We start from the raw sequence: 21,254 nt of genomic DNA on the forward strand, positions 1-21,254 counted from the left end.
CCTGCAGTGGTTTCATGAAGATTGGATATGTCAATGTTCCTAAAAGATGCAAGGAAAACCGGTAAAAAACAAGAAAAATCTGTGAAGGGAGAAAAGAGGGAAACGGCGGTGGTGCACGGTTGGACGGCTCCCGGCACGCAACCACCTCGTCACGGGGGAGAGTGAGGGTTGTAAGGAACCCTTAAAAAGTGATGGCACGACTCGCCATAGTCGTGAGGTAGTGGAAATGTCGAGGAAGCCCGGGAAGCCGTGAAAATGCCTACGGAACCCGGTTCTGAACAGAGCTGGTTCGGACTGCTGGAAGCTTCGAATCGCAAAACTAACACCGGAAATGGACTCGGGAGGTCGAATACATGTGGGGTATGTAGTTTGTTTGAGGCTCGGATAAGTCGGGAAGGAGTAACTCGCCTAGAAACCGGGAAACTCCCTAGAGACCCGAATCTGGATTGGGCTGAAACGGGACCTAGATGACTTCAAATGGCAAAACTAACACCGTGAATGGACTCGGGAGGTCGAAAACATGTGGGATATGGAGTTTGGTCGAAATTGGTTTAGGTTGGGTGGCGGTCGCCAGAAAACGGTTGAGTTTTCGGACAATTTTGCCTTGTAACCGGGCTGAGGTGAGGCTATGCGATTTCTGGAAAAATGCTGAAGTTGAGAGGGCTTGGAGAGGGTTTCCTAGAGTGAGAAAGCTAGAGAGATGATAGAAGTTGAGTTGTGATTAAGTTAATGATGCAATGGGCTTATAAAGGAAGACTTAATGACAAGATTAAGTGGAGTTAAGTGCAATTAAGTGGTGCTTAGGGGATCCGAATTTTTGGAGGGAAGATTAGGGTGGGGAAGTTGTCTTGAAAGGTGATGGGAGGTGATGGATGGGAGAAGGGAAGTGATGGGTGTAAGAAGATATTTTGAAAATATGTGGTGGAGGCTCATTTGGCTTGCTTCTAGAGAAGAGCCATGGCTTGCGGCTTGGCTTGGCCAGCTCAAGGGTCCCACTTGACTAGGAGAAAAGCTGAAAGAAGCTCAAGGCTCGATTGGTCGCGCGTTCGATTTTCGTAGTTCGCTTGAACGACGAATTATCGATGTGCTCGTGAATACGGTTTTAATGAGCCTAATATTGACATGTTTCTTAAAAGCGATTGCTCGGGTGACTCGGGGACTCGAAAGCCGGTTTTGCTCCATTTGGATGATCGGAGCGAAGTTGTCCGTTTCTGTCGCCTGTTCGCGCCTCTGCGTGCTATATTGCTCGTGTTGGCGTGCTTTGTGTTTTGGGCAGAACGGTTTACTTGCCGGCCCCGACTGGAAATCGATAACTGGAGACGCCCTAGGAATCCGCGAACGGGGCTCTCTTAGTGGTTCCCAAGTTTTCTGATGTGTTCGGAGACCACTGCGATCTCCGTTTGTCAAAACGAGCCCTAAAGGTTTGCCGGGAGGCGTTCGTGGCCATTAAAATGCCACTCGGGAAACCAATATGCTTTGCTTGGTCCGAGCCAAAATGATTTCCTAGGCCCTAGGGGTTGCTGGGAGTGGATGGTGGAGAGTTCGGGCGTCAACATTTCCCTGAATAGGTTATAAGCACAAGATTCCCCGTGAAAGGGGCCTTTTTGTTATTGGAATGGTACTCGGGAAACCTAAATGGATTATGCAATGCGATCGGGGTTTATTTCCCAAGCCCTTGCGGTGCTTGGGATTGATTGGCGCAGATTTCGTGCGCTGACGATTTGTTAAAAGGGTCTCCGACTATGTCTTTCTGTTGAAAAAGGGCATCTTTTTCCAGGTCGGGATCCACTCGGGAGACCAAGATGAACTCCGAAACGCAGTCTGAATCATGTTCCATGGTCCTGGTGGTCCTTGGGTGTGTTTAGGTCTATTTTCGGGTGCCGTTTACTTGTCTGTGGATCGGGCGTCCCGGGAGCCCCGTTAGGAAGGCGTCTGCAAATGTTCGGGAGTACCCCGGCTTAAGCAGGAGGCTTCTGAAATGCGCTCGGAGGTGCCATTGGTCATTTTGGTACCAAGAGGGATTTTTAAAGTCCCATATTGGATATCTTCTGACGCTCCGGTGATCTGGCGATGAATAGTGCCACAGTGCCAGCTTCTGTTATTTTGGGGTTTGTTGTTTACCTTCCCTTTTGATTGCCCTTCTGAGCTTTTTGGAGGACCCTGCTTCTCTTCTGTAGTCCGTGCTCCCACGTCCGTGCGTTTGCCTCCGATTGTCGGGTCATGAATAGTAATCCGGTGGGCCAAAATGGGGTGCTGACAGCTCTATTTGGATGATCGGAGCGAAGTTGTCCGCTTTTGACGCCTATTTGGACTTCTGCGTGTTGTAAGGCTCGCACCGGTGTATTTTTCGCATTGAGCGAAACGGTTTACTCGCCGACCCCGGCTGGAGATCGATAGCCGGAGATGAGCTAGGAATCCGCGAACGGGGCTTTCTCAGTATTTCCCGAGTGTTCTGATGTGTTCAAAGACCACTGTGATCTCCGTTTGTCAAAAATGAGTCCCGAAGGCTTGTTAGGAGGCGTTCGTGACCATTGAAACGTTACTCGGGAGATCGGTATGACTTGCTTGGTCCGAACCGAAATGATTTCCTAGCCCTTGGGGGTTATTGGGAGTGGGTGGTGCAAAGCTCAGACATCAACATTTTCCCGAATGAGCTCTGAGCACAAGATTCCCCGTGAAAGGGGTCCTTTTGTTACTGGAATGGTACTCGGGAAACCTAAATGGATTATGCAATGGGATCGGGGTTTATCTCCCAAGCCCTTGAGGTCCTTGGGATTGATTGGCGCAAATTTCGTGCACTGACGATTTGTTAAAAGGGTCTCCGGCTATGTCTTTCTGTAGAAAATGACCCCTTTTTCCCGGGTCGGAATCCACTCGGGAGACCAAGATGAACCCTGAATCGCAGTCTGAATCCTGTTCTATGGTCCTGGTGGTCCTTGGGTGTGTGCAGGCCTATTTTTGGGTGTCGTTTACCTGTCCGCGGATCAGGCGTCCCGAGAGCCCCTTTAGGAAGGCGTCTACAAATGTTCAGGAGTGGCCCGGCTTACGCAGGAGGCTTCTGAAATGCGCTTGGACGTGCCATTGGTCATTTTGGTACCAAGAGGGATTTTTAGAGTCCCATATTGGATATCTTCTGACGCTCCGGTGATCTGTCGATGAATAGTGCTACAGTGCCGGCTTCTGCTGTTTTCGGGGTTCCTTGTTCGTCCATTCTTCTGATTGCCCTTCTGTGCTTTTCTAGCTATTCCTGCTTCTCTTCCGTAGTCCGTGCCCTCATGTCCGAACGTTCTCTCCTAGTTGCCAAGTCATGAGTAGAAGCCTGAGTCTCGGCCCGACATTCTTGTCTTTGGAGACAGTGGACCAAAATGGGGTGCTGACAGAGGCCATGATGAGTGAGATGAGGTTGGAGTTTGAGCAGGTTCATGAACGGATAGATCTGATGGAGAATAAACGTGTGGAACAGCCACCAAATGCTCCTAATGCACGTAGTAGGGAAAAAGTTCAACCGAGGGAACTGAGGGTTGAAGATAAAGAGAATTATGGGGCTGGTTTTGATGAAGAAAATGTTCGAGATTCGGTTGTTAGTAATAGGAGACATGGAGGGCGGTTTAGAGAAGTTAGGAATCGGGAAAACAATAACTTGGGTAGTGTACGGACCCGAATGAGGACTCTCGTCGGGGCCCGCATGTGCGCTTTTGGATCGTGCGGCTTGGGAGTGTCCACCTTCCCGTGGGGACGCGTGACGGACACGCGTGAGAGAAGGAGTCGCCACTTATCATTTTACGACCCGAAAGTCGAGGGTGGATAAGTTACCCAGGGTCTAGGGGTATGGAACACCTAGTTATTGTTAAGGTATTGATCTGTGCGGAACCGGAAAATCCGTGTTTGTGGGTTCATGTTACGTGCTGGCCTATATCCCGCACGCCCTTTCGGTACTCTAGTTTGCTAGGCTTGCATGTTTTATTATTTACCGCATGGATTAAGTTGAGCTCGGCTCGCACGTTTTGACACCGGAGATTCGGTGAACTAAACGATGTCGGTTGAAAAGCCGAGAGAGAAGTAAACCCGTATGTCAGGGAGTTGGTTCACAATTTTGCGTTACAGTTCATCGAACCATGGAGGTTGAATCCCTGCGTGAACCAAAACCGCGAGATCTTGGATTTACTTGTGTCTGGGCAAGCATTAGACCGATTCGATTAATTCGACTCTCGGACCGTTCGCTCACCGACTGGAATTCTTACAGAACAAATGTACAAAACAAAAGTCCTTACAATGCTCTCGAAAACAATAAATACAAATTACAAATGGCCGAATTCCAGTCGACTCGCGTTCAGTTATTATTCCGCTCTAACTCACCGTGAGTTTAGGGAAAAGACCGAAGAACTGAAATTCAATGCACGCTATCACTGAATAGGGCGTTGGACCCCGTGAGTGATGATTAAGGTGTTGGACCCTGTGCTCGATGATTAGGGCGTTGAACCCTAATATTATTCGGCCTAGGGATCAGGCTCGACCCGCATGGCAAACAGGTGCGGAAAGATAACACGCAACATGTAAATAACAGACAATGTGTTTGTATTCACCGAATGTACGTGGATTAGCAAGTTTATTAATCTGGGGTATTTTGGCATGCAAATCCTACCCTAGACAAGTAAACGTGTGCCAATGTTTTAGCATTCGTCTTTGGCTTGAGAACCTGACATGTCGGGTGTCCGTAGTCAAGTTTTCGTGTGTGTGGATTGCTTTTACAGTGATTTGGTGTTGTGACACTGAATTACCACTGGATTGATCCAAACTTGTATTTTGACTCTAGTTTGGAACCTAGAGTTCCGCCTAACCATTTTATAGGATTTGGTTAAGTCGATTGAAAGGTTAATCAGCATTTTGCATGTTTTCTGACAGAGATAACCGTTCTAGTTACCCGAGTCTATGTTAGGATGACATAAACTCATCAGTTAGATAAAAAAAGGCTATGCAGATGAACCTGCACCTGAACAGGTAGCCCGTTCTTATCCCGTACTGTAGTGTTTCTGTCATGCTAACCCTAAGGGTGTCGCTGAAATGTGAAAAGACGATTTTGCCCTTTATTTGAAAATTGTTTTTAGAAAAGGGGAAACATCGCAGTGTGGGCCACCTCGGCCTGTAGCCGGTGTCAACCAATTCCCTAGATCGTCCAGGGTTGTGCAAGAACCCCGAAAAAGCCAAAGAACAGGTCGATCTGCCCGAAAGTGATCTAAAAAAATCTTCTGTATCCTGACCTAAGTTACCTGGAATCAGGTAAAAACTCAAGTTAAGACACATAAGCCCTTTTCAGACGTCCATGCTACATCGGACCGCGCGTTTCGGGTTTTGAAATTGATAAGTTTGAAAAGGGCACCAACGTCATTTGACAACTCATCGACGCGAGTTATCAGTTAATGGTCGATTCGTGTAAACTTTATCATAGTGAAGTGGGTTTAATCACGTGAGCGTCCCGATTAACCCGTTCGTGAAATTAATGCTTAAGGGTTGTGCCGAATGCATTAATTATGAAAACGATTCACGACTCGATGACCAAGACGATTCCATAAGGATCGAGGATAATTTGGTCCAATGACCGAAACTACCCTCGTAACAGAATGGACCCGAATGAGTCATCGATACTCGAATCCATGCATGCTTTGTTTTGAAAAGACATTTTCATGTGATATTGCGACGATAATGTAAATTGCAAATTACACGAAAGCCGAGAACGGACTCAAAACGGGAAGAGGAAGCCTCATGCAACCCGTACGAGTCTAAGAGGCTCTCGGTTACTTCTCCTTGGAGATAGCCGAGAGGTCCCATGGCCGAAATGGGGTTCCACGAGGTTTCCCCGTCTCATTTCGAATCATTTCCCGCATGCTTAAATGACAAACATTATAAATGACACGATTAAACGACAGTCGGTATTGCCATGATTTGAATAATGCATTCGAACTTGGAAACATGCACAAACAAGTTATTTAAGGAATCGATAAAACAATACGGACTTCATGCACGTGAGAAAATACGATGAAACTCGGGAATCGAACTTGGATCGGGTCAAGAAGATCGTTCCTTGCCCGAAAGGAGCAAGAGAGCATTCGATCATCTCCCTTGGAGGGAAACCAGTGAGCTCTTTGCCTTTCCCGGGTCAGGATGTTCTTCTCGACTACGATCTAAGTGTTTCCCGACATGCTAGCATATAAATCAAGGATAAATATGCATGATATAACATGGAAAATGCATAAAGATTAAAACTTGAAAATAAAACATACATAAAACCCCTTATAACTTCATAAACGCAACGAGAATGTAAAAGTCCTAGCTCCTCTAAGTCGGGAATGGTCATACCTAGTCCCGAGATACGGGATGGGACCTTCAAGAGTCGGGTTGGACCGTTGATGGGTCGGGTTTGGGCTGTTTTCCGTTGAACAGACCCGAATGGCACCAAACAGACCCGGCTGGAATACTGGACAGACCCAACTGGCACAAGTCGGGTTGGACGTCGCCACGAAGGCTCCCGATGGAATTTTGAGGCAAGGGCGGCGGCTTTGGGTAGCCAAGGGACCCCTCTAGGTGACCGTAGTGGTCGATTATTCCCAGAGTTGTCGGGTCGACCCGTACAGTCCTGCAAAAATCACCAAAAACAGAGCACATTTGGAATTTTGGACCCGACTGGCACAAGTCGGGTCGGACGTCGCCACGGAGGCTCCCGATGGAAATTTTGAGCAAGGCCAACGGTTCCCGACTGCTAACTCACCTCCGGAGGTGGTTGTTGTGGTCGTTTTCCTAAAAAGAGTCCTGGATCGACCCGATCTGCAAGAAAGCCGTACAAACAGTCAGAAATTTCAACCCGACTGGGCAGTCGGGCTGTTTCTTCTTCCTGGGGTTAAACCGACGGGTTTTTCTTGGATTTCTTGACTCCTTGACACCCTATGGTTGTGTGGGGGAGGTGTTTGATGGGTTTTGGTAGCTCAAACCGACTTGGAAAGGCTTGAAACCCGGTTTGACATTTTTGACCCGAGAAGGACCAAATCTGTCCAGATTTTGTTCAAGGCTGGTTCTATGGCTTAGAGGCTTCAAACTTAAAATCTAAGCTCAGAAATGGATAGAGGGGGCCAAAAACATGTGGGATATGAAGTTTGGTAAAGTTTGGATTTAAGCCGGGATGGATTCCGACTTAAGACTTTGCCCGGTTTTGCTTGGTTTTGCTTGTTCTTGCTGAGCTGCGATTTTGCTGAACTCCTTGAGAGTTTGAGAGCTTTTGTTTGAGTGAGAAATGCTAGAGAGAGAGTGCTTGAAGGTGTATATTAAGTTAATGACTTAGAAAGTATATATAGGCTATGCTTAAGTGCAATTAAGTGTGAAAAAGCTTGATTAAGGGCATGCTTATGGGGATCCGAATTTGCTAAGCAAGATAAGGATGAATCTCCTCCATGCATTCTTCATGAAGATGAGCCAAGAAGCATTAATGGCATGGAAGTGAAGTTGGAGTGTGATCTTGGAAGACTTGAAGATATTTTGGTGCAAGGGTGCAAGAGAAGACAAGAGGCAATGGAGAGGGCGGCAATGGCAAGGGATGGTTGCCCTTGGGCAACCCGTGGGTCCTACGGCCGAAGATGAGAAACCGGGAGAAAGCTCGGGTCTCGATTGGTCGTGCACTCGAAGTTCGTGGTTCAAATTGAACGTTGAATTGTCGACATGCGCGAGAAAACGGGTTTAATGAGCCCGAGATTGGCATTTTTCATGGAGAAATGCCCCGGAAGCATACGAGGCTCAGAAGCCGGTTTTGCTTATTGCAGATGACCAGAGCGAAGTTGTCCACTTCTGACAGCATATATTGTGTCTGCATCTCACGTTGGTCATTTTGACATAAGTTGTCAGACAACATGAACAATTATCCCTTAAGCCGGTAATGCTAACGTGGGGCCGGAGACGTCCTAGGAGGCCGAAACTGGATTTCTCAAGATGATTTCTGAGTTGCTTGGGTACTCTGGAGATTACTGTAATCTCTGTTTGTCGAGATCAGACCTCCAAGGACTTGAAAAGTGTATCTGAGACCTCTAAAGCATTGCTCGGGAGGTCTAGATGAGTCGTGTGATTTATTCCGACAATTCCACGTTGAGCCCTGAGAAGACTAGCATGGTGTAGGATAGACACCCGACGTCCAGTTTCCGTAAAAAGGACCTTTGGATATGCATTTCCACTGAAAACGGCCATTTCTGCTCCTCGGAGGTTACTCGGGAAACTGAAAAGGGTTTTGCTGTCTGTTTTGCCCAATTATGAATGTCTGCTAGAGTTTTCAGGGCAATGGGGTATGAACTTCGTTTGCCGTAATTCCATTATACCATCCTCCGGCTATGCTCTTCCAAATAGGGGTATGCTTGTTTTGCTGCTCGGAAGTCATTTTAAGTGTCTGTGTGACTTCCAAGAGACGATCTGAAGCATTGTTCATGCTCTGTGTGCTGGTGGGGCATGGCCACCTCTGATATTTGGAATGAACTTTTCTCCAAGAAACCGGCATTTTTGGACTTCCCCTAAAAAGTTGTCTGTATACAGAAAGTTGTTTTGTATAGAGCAGATGATTTGCAAAATGCCTTTGGGGACACTTTTCATCTGTTTGGCATTGGAGTGGATTTTTGGAGTCCAATATTGGCTATCTTCCGATGATCGAGCGAACTATCGAAAAATAGTACCGTCCGTGTGATATACTGAAAATGCTGATTTTGGACATTGTTGAGCTCTCTGGTCGCTCTGTTGCCTTTTGGTGACCCCTAGAGTCCTTCTATCACATCCATGGGTCATTTGCTCAATTTTGCCTACTTGAGGATGGATAGTGATTTTCCGCTCTATTGAGTCGTTTTTCTGTACTCTGGTCAAGTCATAGCTTGGATCATTGCTGATAATGTAATTTGAATCAGTGAGCCAAAATGGGGTGCTGACAGCTTGCCCTTCTTTTACTGCTTGCTCGAGTAGAGGATGCAGTCAAAGACTTCAGAAGCACCCTAGTTCGATAGCAATGATCAAGGTGGAATTTCCTATATGGTCCTCTCCTTCTTGCTTTGGATATGTGGGATGTTGTACCTAATAAAAAGGAGATATAGTGAGATGCGCACAATGGACATGTAGAGTCCGGAACAGAGCTGAGATAGGCAATTAACGTCGGGATTGACCCGAAGGGGATTGACCCCGGTGCAGAAAGTAAAGTCGGGATTGACCCGAAGGGGACTGACCCCGGTGCAGAAAGTAAAGTCGGGATTGACCCGAAGGGTTTGCAATATGCACAGGGCGCATACCGAATGAACAGCATGGTTCAAAGGCGCCTACCCAGTGGACTTGCGGGGTGCATGAGCGCTTGCTCGGCGGGTTTGCAAGGTGCACGGGCGCTTGCCCGGCAGGTTGCAAGGTGCACTGCATTCCTGAGAAGGTGCAAGCCAATAAAAAGTGCATTGCGGAAATAAAAGGTGCAATGCGTTCCTGAGAAGGTGCACGCCAATTGAAAAGTGCATTGCGGAAATAAAAGGTGCACTGCGTTCCTGAGAAGGTGCACGCCAATTGAAAAGAGCATTGCGATAATGAAAGGTGCACTGCGTTCCTGAGAAGGCGCACGCCAATTGAAAAGTGCATTGCGGAAATAAAAGGTGCACCGCGTTCCTGAGAAGGCGCACGCCAATTGAAAAGTGCATTGCGGAAATAAAAGGTGCACTGCGTTCTTGAGAAGGCGCACGCCAATTGAAAAGTGCATTGCGGAAATAAAGGGTGCACTGCGTTCCTGAGAAGGCGCACGCCAATTGAAAAGTGCATTGCGGAAATAAAAGGTGCACTGCGTTCTTGAGAAGGCGCACGCCAATTGAAAAGTGCATTGCGGAAATGAAAGATGCACTGCGTTCCTGAGAAGGTGCACACCAATTGAAAAGTGCATTGCGATAATGAAAGGTGCACTGCGTTCCGGAGGAAGGTGCACGCCAATTGAAAAGCATTGCGATAATGAAAGGTGCACTGCGTTCCGGAGGAAGGTGCACCCCAATTGAAAAGCATTGCGAGAATGAAATGTGCAGAAAATAAATGCAAACACTGGGGAGTTGCGTGAGGTGTGGAAGGAATCATTGTGATTCCTCCCTCGCTGAGCTTGTCTGTGCTACAATCGATATTGTGGCAGAATCTTCGTTGCTTGCCAACTGATTGTGATGCCAGAGTGCATCGAGTACTACTCTGAAGATTCTCCTCTTGGGTTGAGATTGTCACCCGTCACATGAAGTAGAGATGAATCGATCTTGGGGAGACATCTTCCAAGGAGCACTGATTTGTCGGAGGCGGGCGTTGATGCTGGGACGAAATCAATTCACTGAAGCCTTACCTCTGTGGCAGTGATGTGTTTGATCTGCCAAAAGCCGGGCTTGCCGCTAGGCGGTTACCTGTTGGGTTGCCGGAAACCGGCTTTGCTGCTGAGGAATGATTGTGCTTTGTCGGAGGCTAGCTCCGCTGCTTGGGCGGTCATGCTTTAACCTGCAAGAAGTTCTCCAAAAGTCGGCATCTTGTATTACGAGACTCGAGCTCTAAGATAGAGCGCCTACGTATCCCGTGGGACCGAGAATCAGAGTCTGTCGTAGTTCATGCTTGCTTGTGATACCTGTGATCCTGACATTACTAGTAAATCATGTGAGAAATACTAACAAGTGATAGATATAGGTAAGCATGAAAATGTTGTTGCAACACGCAGATCTTCAGTTTTGGGTCACCTAAGTGACTCGTGAAGAATTTTGCTTTAACAGTGCAGATGGGTCTCGTTCTCGGAGGCCTAGATGCGAGGCCTCCAGGGGCTCCCGTTAGTTATGTATTCGGCATATCGAGACATCCCCGACAATGCCCTAGCAACTCTATCTGTTGTTCGACGCGCCCGTCGGCTTTGAACCCTTCTCAATAAGGTACTGTAGGGCGGCTGCATTTGCAACTCATTTGGGGATTTCTGTTCAGATTTGGTCAGACTCGGTCTGACCATTTCCAAAGCGTTATGACTAGACTCTCAGAGAGGAATGCCTGGGATTTTGGCTCTGTGATAGCTTGTTGAAGGGTGGCTATGACCCATTTGGAGTTATGCAAAGACAAAGAGAAAAGAGAAAGTTTGGGAAGCACGTTGCCCCAGGCTAAAAAGATACACGAGTTCACGCCTGCAGTGAGATGTACCCCCATTTTCCTTCGTCCTTCTGTTGTGTAGGTTGTACTGAACTGCTTGGATGGCGTATTCAATTACCCACTGTACTTGAGGAAGGTTCCCTCTTGGATGGTTGAATGGTATTGGAGAGCCGATCGGGGATCGTGTTGGAATAGATAAACTAGCCACTTCCTTTAGGAATCCCTTGTCCGCACGATGTGCGAGAGACTAGGGGCCAATTTTATCTATCTCTCTTTTTGCTCTCCTTTTGCTATGGTCACCCACCTCGGGGCCGCACCTCTCAACTTAAAGGGGAAGAGCTCTCCTTTTGCCACAACCGCCCCAAAGGGTTTCCGGTCGTGCCTCTCTTTTACCCTAACTTTTGCCTAGGCTGCCCCAAAAGGGGTTTTCAACCTAGCGGGCTCGATTCTTTTATCTCTCGAGTTTGCAAGGGCGAAGGGTTCGAAGGATTCAACCTCTAAATGCATTATTTTCTGTCTCCGTCGAGGAGTTGTATCTGCTGCTCCCCTTTTTGTCGGGGTTTGTTGATTTCTCAGGATTGGCGGTGCCGGAGTTTTAAATCTCGGCGGTACCTTGTTTTGTTCATTGGCGGGTTTTTCCCGCGTCTTTTCTCTCTCTCTTCATTGGCGGGTTTTTCCAGCTTCTTTTCGCTCTGTTTTTTTTTTTTTTGCAGCTGGGGTTTGTTTTGTGCCCCATGTCTTTGTTTGAAACTCCTCGACTTTGCATCGCCGAGGCCGCTTTGGTGTGCTTCGCCTCGTGGAGACTTGTTGCATGTTGCTAGCCCTATTTTGTGAGGACCGGCTTTCTTGGAAGTTTGTTGACTCTCATGCACTCGAAAGCTAAACTTCGTGTCATCTACCCTTGCAAGCGTTACATGTGAATTTCCCCTGTTGTCTAGGAAAAGAAAATGTCAAATTGTCCCGTGAATAGGGAACTGAGGTTGCCCCGGTGTGAATGTTGATCGGGGATGCCCCGGTCTTCATTTTGTGGAAGTGGCCTGTGGCAGGCGCCTTATGCGATGTCTCCGATCATCTCTTGCTGTTCTTTGCAGTACGTGCCTCTTGGAGGGTGTACGCTGTTGAAGTCACTGGATGTTCAAGGAAGACGGTTGCACAAATGCTGAGTGATTCGTTCGATTGTCCTCGTCTTCGACTTCATAGGGGGTACCTCATCGTCGAACACCTCCCTCGCCAAAGTATAAGGAAAGGGTCCATGACAAGTTCTCAAGGAAGTGTGAACTCGTGAATCGCTCTTCGCCTGTGGTCAATCTGCCCCTGTGAAGGATGACAAAGAAGACAATGCATTAGGCGATTATGCGGGGAATATCTGGTAAGAAATATGAGGTGGTCCCATAGGAAAATCCCTTTTCGTCCCGCGCGCGACCGATGGGGTGCTGCGTGCAGACGACATTTGTTTCCAGGAATCTGGTCATCACCACTCTGGAGTGGTTAGACCGTGACTGAGGTCACATAAGCATATTTTCCCTAATTGCGAGTAGGCCTGCACAGCCGTCCTAGGGAAGGCTCGAAGAGCTGGGTCCCCTGAGGACAGGCGAGTCAAACAGGTCCAACAGAACTAATAGGGCATCGCAAAGACTGTCCTAATGCTCCATTGAATGATTTGTTCATGTCGGGAGCCCATTTGTGGGAATGCATTTAAATTAAAGCAAAAGAGAGTTTAAAGAAGACTGCGCGTGTTGCCTTCGTATTCAATCGGCGACCACAACAGAGGTGGATGAGATCCATTCTGTGATCAGAGGCATGATCGTGCTGGTATCTCCTGCGATCGAGAGTTGGATCATGCTCTGTTTATGGAGTTGTCACTTTCGGTCTTTGCAGTTGAAGGATTAGACTTGCTTCTTGAAGTATCGCTTGGATGAATTTGAATCCAAGTCGATTTTGGATTTCAGATGAGCATTCTTTGTGGAGGGAGGGTGGGAACTCAGTGTTGAAATCCCAATAAGCTGGATGAGAGACGTTTGTTGCCTCAATTGTGGTGGTTCAGTATTCAGGTTGCCTTCTTATTGGGGATTTCTTACAATGGAAGAAGTGATGAGGATCATGGGCATGACAATGAGGCTGATGCACACGACCTTGGAAGTCGGACTCATGAAGAGGGAGCTGAAGCACAAGATCTTAGAGGCTTGCATGTTCCGAGTGGGCCAATCACACGGGCGAAGGCCAAACAAATCCAACAAGCTATGGAGAGCTTGCTGATGGGCTTTTTGGGCCAAGAGGGGTCTAATTCAATTGGGTCTCCAAAGGCCTTTTATTCACTTGATTTGCCATGAGATGCTGAAGATGGAATAAAAGATTGCCAACTATTCTAGATAGCCTTTATTTAGTTTCCTCTGTTATTTCTGGCTTTAGGAAACTAAGGATATTCCAGTTGCCTACTTTATTAGTTTCCAGTTTCTCCTAAGCTTATATAAAGGAGGCTGAGTAGCTGATCAGAGGTAGACTATTCTGGTATTTTGGTGAGATTTTCTCATTTGTTCTTCATTGAACTCCTTCGGACGAACAAGTGTGACAGCTTGTGATTGTTCGGTACACTTTGATATTATTGGTTCTTGTTTCTTCATAAACAACGGGTCAATAATCCTTGTCTTGATATTGTTGGTTCTTGTTTCTCTATAAACAACGGGTCAATAATCCTCTTTATCTAAATATGTGTTTGGCAATCTGGGAATCGATTCAAGTTGGTCGTCGGGTTTCACAATCCTTCGTGAGGTCCGCATCATTTTGGTATCAGAGCATCAGGCTCCAAATCAGGTTTATCCTATCCTTTACGTTTCAATTCGTTGAATTTCATTCCATCTAGCTTGTTCGTTCTGGATTGATTAGTAGCCAAAAAAAAAGGAGAGCAAAAAAAAAGGAGCGCAAAAAAAAAATTCGGCCAAAAAAATAGAGCTGAAAAAATAAGATAGAAAGAAAAGAAAGAAGCCGTCGATGTCAATTTGATCTGGATTCTTTGCATCAGATCATTCTAAAGTTGTTATATACCTTGTTGATCCGCGTTGATTTTGCTCCCATGATTACCCAATACCTGATCTTCCATATTCCCTTCCCTATATCATCCTCCATATCTTACCATCCATATATTACTCTGATATTCCTTTCTTCATTCCTAAAATCTTTCCTTGGTTAACTTTCCTTTAACCATTTATTTCCCTGTTAGTTTGTGTCCAAGTTAGAGCCAATATATTAATTGTTGTTTTGAATTATTATGAGCTAGTTAACTTTGATTTGTGAGTTGCTGAGTTCTTTAAAGAACTTTGAGGAGGAAATTATAGTGGAAAAAGGCAAGAGTGGTGAGCGTATCAGAGGGAAAAAGCCATTGAACTGAGCGAAACACGAGTGTTAAGTGACGATAATTTGAGGGCAAATACGTGAGCGAGTGGTTGTGAGGTCCTAACACTAATTTTCTTTTCATAGTGCAAACATGAGCTTCGCAGGAAAAGACAATGAATCTACAACCGGGGATGGAAGTAATGCCGGCCAGCAAGATGTTGCTTTTACTTTGACAGCCATGCAGCAACAATTTGAGAGATTGGAAGTTATTTTTGGAGATTTCCGTGATAGAATGGACCGGCAAGATCAACGAATTGATCAAATGCAAAGGGAGCAACCCAGGCAGCATGTGCAAGTTCCCAATGCAAGGAGACTAATCCGCCAGCCGGCGAATCCTCACGATGAAGAAGATGAAGATTATGAGGAAGATGATGAAATTGTATCCGTGGGAAGTGTGAGGAGAGCTAGAGGAGTTAGGAATGAGGGGTGAAGACATGGTAGGCGAGATCAAGCAATTAGAGATGGAGTAGATAGGAATATTGGGAGTATTAAAATGAAGATACCACCTTTTCAAGGGAGGAATGACCCTGATGCTTTTATCGAATGGGAGAGGAAGGTGGAGCTTGTATTTGATTGCCATAATTACTCGGAAGAGAAGAAAGTGAAGCTTGCAGCGGTGAAATTCACTGATTATGCCATCGTTTGGTGGGAAAAATTGGTTAAGGAAAGAAGAAGGAACCATGAAAGACCTATTGAGACTTGGGGGGAGATGAAGACTGTCATGCGGAGGCAATTTGTTCCTTCATATTACTATCGGGACTTGCATTTAAAATTGCAAAGTCTACGGCAAGGGACGAGGAGCGTGGAAGACTACCACAAGGAGATGGAAATAGCTTTGATTCGGGCAAACATTGAAGAAGATCAAGAGGCAACTATGGCCAGGTTTTTATGTGGTTTGAACCGAGAAATTGCTAATGTGGTGGAGTTACAACATTATGTGGAGATAGAAGAGATGGTTAGCATGGCCATGAAAGTAGAACGGCAACTCAAGAGTGGGAGACCAGCCAAGCATGAGGGTGGTTCTTATTCGAGATCTTCAAATTTGAAGTCGAAATGGGGTGCCAGCTCAAGACCAGTAGAGAAATCCAAATCGAATGCTGAAAGGAGCATGAGCAAGAGCCAAGGGGACAACAAGGAGAGAGATAACTCTACATCCCAACCTCAAAAGAATAGAGATATCAAATGTTTTCGGTGTTTGGGGTCTGGGCATATTGCTTCTCAATGTCCAAATAAAAGGGCAATGATCATGCTGGATAGTGGGGAAATTGAAACTGAAGAGGGGGAAAGTGATTCAATGCCAACACAAGATGATTCTAGTAGTGATTATGAATATGCTGCTGAGGGGAATGCCTTAGTAATCATGCGAGCACTGAATGTACAAATTAAGGAAGAAGAGAGAGATGATGTGCAAAGGGAAAATATATTCCACACTAGATGCCAAGTGAAGGATCGGGTATGTAGTTTGATCATTGACGGGGGTAGCTGTGTGAATGTGGCTAGTAAGTTACTTGTTGACAAGTTGGGATTGCGTACATTGAAGCATCCTAGGCCATATAAGCTGCAATGGTTGAATGAAAGTGGAGAAGTGAAGGTGAACAAGCAAGTTCTGGTTTCCTTTATAATTGGGAGATACAACGATAAAGTTCTTTGTGATGTAGTGCCCATGCATGCTAGTCATATGTTGCTTGGGAGGCCATGGCAGTTCGATAGACATGCAATACATGATGGATATAAGAATCGATACTCTTTTGTCAAGGATGGTAGAAAGGTGACACTTGTTCCATTGACACCATATCAGGTGTATGAGGATCAGCTCCGAATCAAGAGATCAATTTGTGAGAAAAGTGGGGTAGAAGCTGAGATTGAAAGAAAAAAAGAGAGTGAGCAAGTGAGAGAGGAAACTGGTAAGACTAGAGAGGAAGAAATTCGAGATAGTAAAAAGAAAGAGAGTTCAGCTATAGATGAGAGGAAAGAGTTAGTTGAGAGAAAAGAGAAAAAAAAGAGTTTCTATGCAAAAGAAAGAGAGATCAAGATTGCATTCAAAGCTAATCGCCTAATGATCTTATTTGTTTACAAGGAGGCTTATTTCTCTGACCTTAATTCTTCTTTGCCAAGTTGTGTTACCTCTCTTTTGTAGGAGTTTGGAGATGTCTTTCCCATGGAATTACCCAATCGTTTGCCACCAATAAGGGGAATAGAGCATCAAATCGACTTTGTGCCAGGAGCCGCAATTCCGAACCGGCCAGCATATCGAAGTAACCCGGAGGAGACAAAGGAACTTCAAAGGCAAGTGGACGAGCTTTTAGCTAAAGGGCATGTGCGTGAGAGCATGAGTCCTTGTGCGGTCCCGGTGTTGCTGGTGCCAAAGAAAGATGGTACTTAGCGAATCTGTGTTGATTGCCGCGCTGTAAACAAAATAACGGTAAAGTATCGACATCTCATTCCTCGATTAGATGACATGTCGGATGAATTGCATGGTTCCATGTTATTTACAAAAGTAGACTTGAAAAGCGGATACCCTCAGATTAGGATGAAAGAGGGTGATGAGTAGAAAACGGCTTTCAAAACAAAACATGGCTTGTATGAGTGGTTAGTTATGCCATTCGGGTTAACTAATGCGCCTAGTACTTTCATGAGGCTCATGAATCATGTTTTGCGTGCTTTCATTGGAAAATTGGTGGTTGTATATTTTGATGATATCTTGGTGTATAGTAAGAGCTTGAAGGATCATATTCATCATTTGCGATGCATGCTTCAGGCATTGAGACATGAAGAATTATATGCTAACATGAAGAAATGTACATTTTGCATGGATCGAGTTGTGTTTTTGGGATTTGTTATTAGTTCCAAGGGTATTCAGGTTGATGAGGAAAAGGTGAAAGCAATTAAGAATTGGCCGACGCCGAAATCCGTAACTGAGATAAGAAGTTTTCATGGTCTAGCCAGTTTTTATAGGCGATTTGTGCGGGATTTTAGTACTTTGGCTGCTTCATTGACAGAAGTGGTTAATAAAGATATAGGTTTCAAATGGGGAGTAGAGCAAGAGCAAGCATTTAATTTGATTAAGGAAAGGCTTTGTTCTGCACCTTTATTGGTTTTACCTGATTTCTCGAAAACTTTCGAGATTGAATGTGATGCTTCCGGGATTGGTATAGGTGCTGTTTTGATACAGGAAAAACGGCCGATTGCCTACTTTAGTGAGAAACTAAGTGGAGCCGCTTTGAATTATTCTACATATGACAAGGAACTCTATGCTTTGGTCCGCGCTTTGGAGACGTTGCAGCACTACTTGTGGTCGAAGGAATTTGTCATACACACGGACCACGAATCATTGAAGCATTTGAAAGGGCAAAACAAGCTGAATCGGAGACATGCCAGATGGGTCGAATTCATAGAGATGTTTCCATACGTGATTCAGTACAAGCAAAGAAAGGAAAACGTGGGAGCTGATGCATTATCACAGAGGTATGTACTTATCTCTACTCTAAATGCTAAATTTCTTGGGTTTGAATATCTTAAAGAGTTGTACATGCAAGATTCTGACTTTGGTGCTATATATAGTGCATGTGAAAAGGCTGCATTTGGTAAGTTCTATAAGCATGACGAATTCTTATTTAGGGAGAATAAGCTATGCATTCCTAATTCTTCTATGCGTGAATTACTTGTGCTTGAGTTGCATGGGGGAGGTCTTATGGGTCATTTCGAGGTGGTTAAGACTTTGGATATTTTGAGAGAACATTTCTTTTGGCCGCATATGAAGAGAGATGTGGAGATAATTTGCTCTAAATGTATTACTTGTAAGAAGGCGAAATCAACAGTCAAATCCCATGGAATGTATATGCCTTTACCTGCACCTAATGAGCCTTGGACTGATATATCCATGGATTTCATCCTAGGATTGCCTAGGTCTAATAAAGGACGAGATTCCATTTTCGTAGTTGTGGATCGATTTTCTAAGATGGCTCATTTTATTCCATGTCGCAAAATTGATGATGCCACACATATTGCTGATTTGTTCTTTAGGGAGGTAGTGCGATTGCATCGGATACCTAAGACCATAGTTAATGATCGGGATGCTAAGTTCTTGAGTCATTTTTGGCGCGTCCTATGGGGAAAGTTAGGAACTAAATTGTTATTTTCAACTACTTGTCATCCCCAAACGGATGGGCAAACCGAGGTGGTTAATAGGACATTGTCCACTCTTCTTCGTACAGTCATAAAAAGGAATTTGAAGTCTTGGGAAGATTGCATACAGTTTATTGAGTTTGCTTTTAATCGTACAATATATTCTACTACTAACTTCTCACCATTTCAGATTGTGTATGGTTTTAATCCATTAACACCTTTGAATCTAATCCCTTTGCCTATGAGTGAGATTTCTAGTCTTGACGGGAAGAAAAAGGCAGATATGGTGAAAAAGATTCATGAAGAAGCGAGGCAACATATCTTGAAGAAGAATAAACAATATGCTGAACGTGCCAACAAGGGACGGAAGAAAGTGATTATTGAACTAGGAGATTGGGTGTGGGTTCATATGAGGAAGGAAAGATTTCCAAACCAACGGAAATCCAAATTGAGTCCAAGAAGGAATTGGACCATTCCAAGTCGTAGCCAAGATAAATGATAATGCCTACAAAATAGATTTACCAGGTGAGTATAATGTTAGCCCAACTTTTAATGTTTCTGATCTTTCTCCGATTGATGTAGGTTTCGATTCGAGGACGAATCCTTTTGAAGAGCGGGAGAATGATGAGGATCATGGGCATGACAATGAGGCTGATGCACACAACCTTGGAAGTCGGACTCATGAAGGAGCTGAAGCACAAGATCTTGGAGGCTTGCATGTTCCGAGTGGGCCAATCACACGGGCGAAGGCCAAACAAATCCAACAAGCTATGGAGAGCTTGCTGATGGGCTTTTTGGGCCAAGAGGGGTCTAATTCAATTGGGTCTCCAAAGGCCTTTATTCACTTGATTTGCCATGAGATGCTGAAGATGGAATAAAAGACTGCCAACTATTCTAGATAGCCTTTATTTAGTTTCCTCTGTTATTTCTGGCTTTAGGAAACTAAGGATATTCCAATTGCCTACTTTATTAGTTTCCAGTTTCTCCTAAGCTTATATAAAGGAGGCTGAGTAGCTGATCAGAGGTAGACTATTCTGGTATTTCGGTGGGATTTTCTCATTTGTTCTTCATTGAACTCCTTCGGACGAACAAGTGTGACAGCTTGTGATTGTTCGGTACACTTTGATATTATTGGTTCTTGTTTCTTCATAAACAACGGGTCAATAATCATTGTCTTGATATTGTTGGTTCTTGTTTTTCTATAAACAACGGGTCAGTAATCCTCTTTATCTAAATCTGTGTTTGGCGATCTGGGAATCGATTCAAGTTGGTCGTCGGGTTTCACAATCCTTCGCGAGGTCCTCATCAAGAAGGAAACAATGAAGGAGCATAAACTGTTCGCAATTCCAATACAAGGGTGTAGGGAAGCGAACTGGCCTGGTAGGCGTCGTGCAAGCGCACCAAGAGACGTGCATCGATACATTGAGCACGAGTGCATGAGTTGGGGCAAACATGTTTGGACATGTGTGAGGCGCACTCGATCGCTGGTAGATGCGCGGGGTCACGCGGAGGGACGTGCGTCCGATCACGCGGTGACACTCTCTGTTAGAAAGAAGTTAGGGTTGGTTAACTTCGCTTGGGAAGGTTGATCGGCCCTCGGGCCACAGCTCGTCTTGCCGTGGAGGAAGGGTGAAAGCCGCGAGTGGCCTGCCCGAGAAAATGGGCACGACTCGCCTATCGTGCGGGGTGGGTGGCCGGGATGGACCCGGCTTATGGTCACAGCACATTTCGCTATGGAGAAGTGAAGACCGCGGGTGGTCTACCCGCGAAGGTTGGCACGACTCGCCTGTCGTGCGGGGTGGGTGGCTGGGCTGGATGACCTCTGGTCATAGCACGTCTCGCCATGGAGAGGTGAAGACCGCAAGTGGTCCACCCGAGAATGTTGGCACGACTCGCCTGTTGTGCGAGACATGGCAGCTGTTGTGCAAACATAGAAATAGCTAGAATGCATGCAGTGTATAAGTTTTCAAAAGCTAATGCCATTGCATCGATTTGGTTCAAATTCCTTAATTTGCAAAGATAGTTAGTTTGAAAAGGGGAGCTTAAACATTAAACCGATGTGATGTCCTAGGTTTTTTTGAAAACATGCATGCAGGTGCAGAAAAATAAATTATAACACGAGTTCTTTAACACTCATTCAGTGAAAACAACAAAAGGCTCGCCTAAAAGAAAAACTACAAGCCGACTCAAAGACTCAACTTTTGGGTCGGTTGGCGGCATGAAGGCAAATTTTGGTCCAACATGACGGTCCCTATTTATGCATGGTTTCAGTGTTCTACTGGGACAACCACTAACTAGGGATGGGGGCTCCCGATTCAAGGGTGTCAATTCCTTGAAATCGAGCGAGGATCTTTGGGGGCCGGTTCGGTGGAGGAGCCGACTCGACTCGTTCCCTTACTCGGAACCTCTGACTAACCTAGCTTCCTAAATCGGCGCCCGTGGGATTTCAGGCGAGGTGCTTAGAATTCCACTAGGATGATGCAATGCAAGTGCAGAAAAATAAATGTGCATAAAGTAGATAAGCGAAAAATTGCGGAAAGCGGTAAATGAACATGCAAACAAGTAAACGAATCGAGCCTGGACCCACTAAGTATGTCCCCAGT

This window comes from Punica granatum, chromosome 3, assembly GCF_007655135.1.
Source record: "Punica granatum isolate Tunisia-2019 chromosome 3, ASM765513v2, whole genome shotgun sequence".
In the NCBI taxonomy this organism is placed as follows: Eukaryota; Viridiplantae; Streptophyta; class Magnoliopsida; order Myrtales; family Lythraceae; genus Punica; species Punica granatum.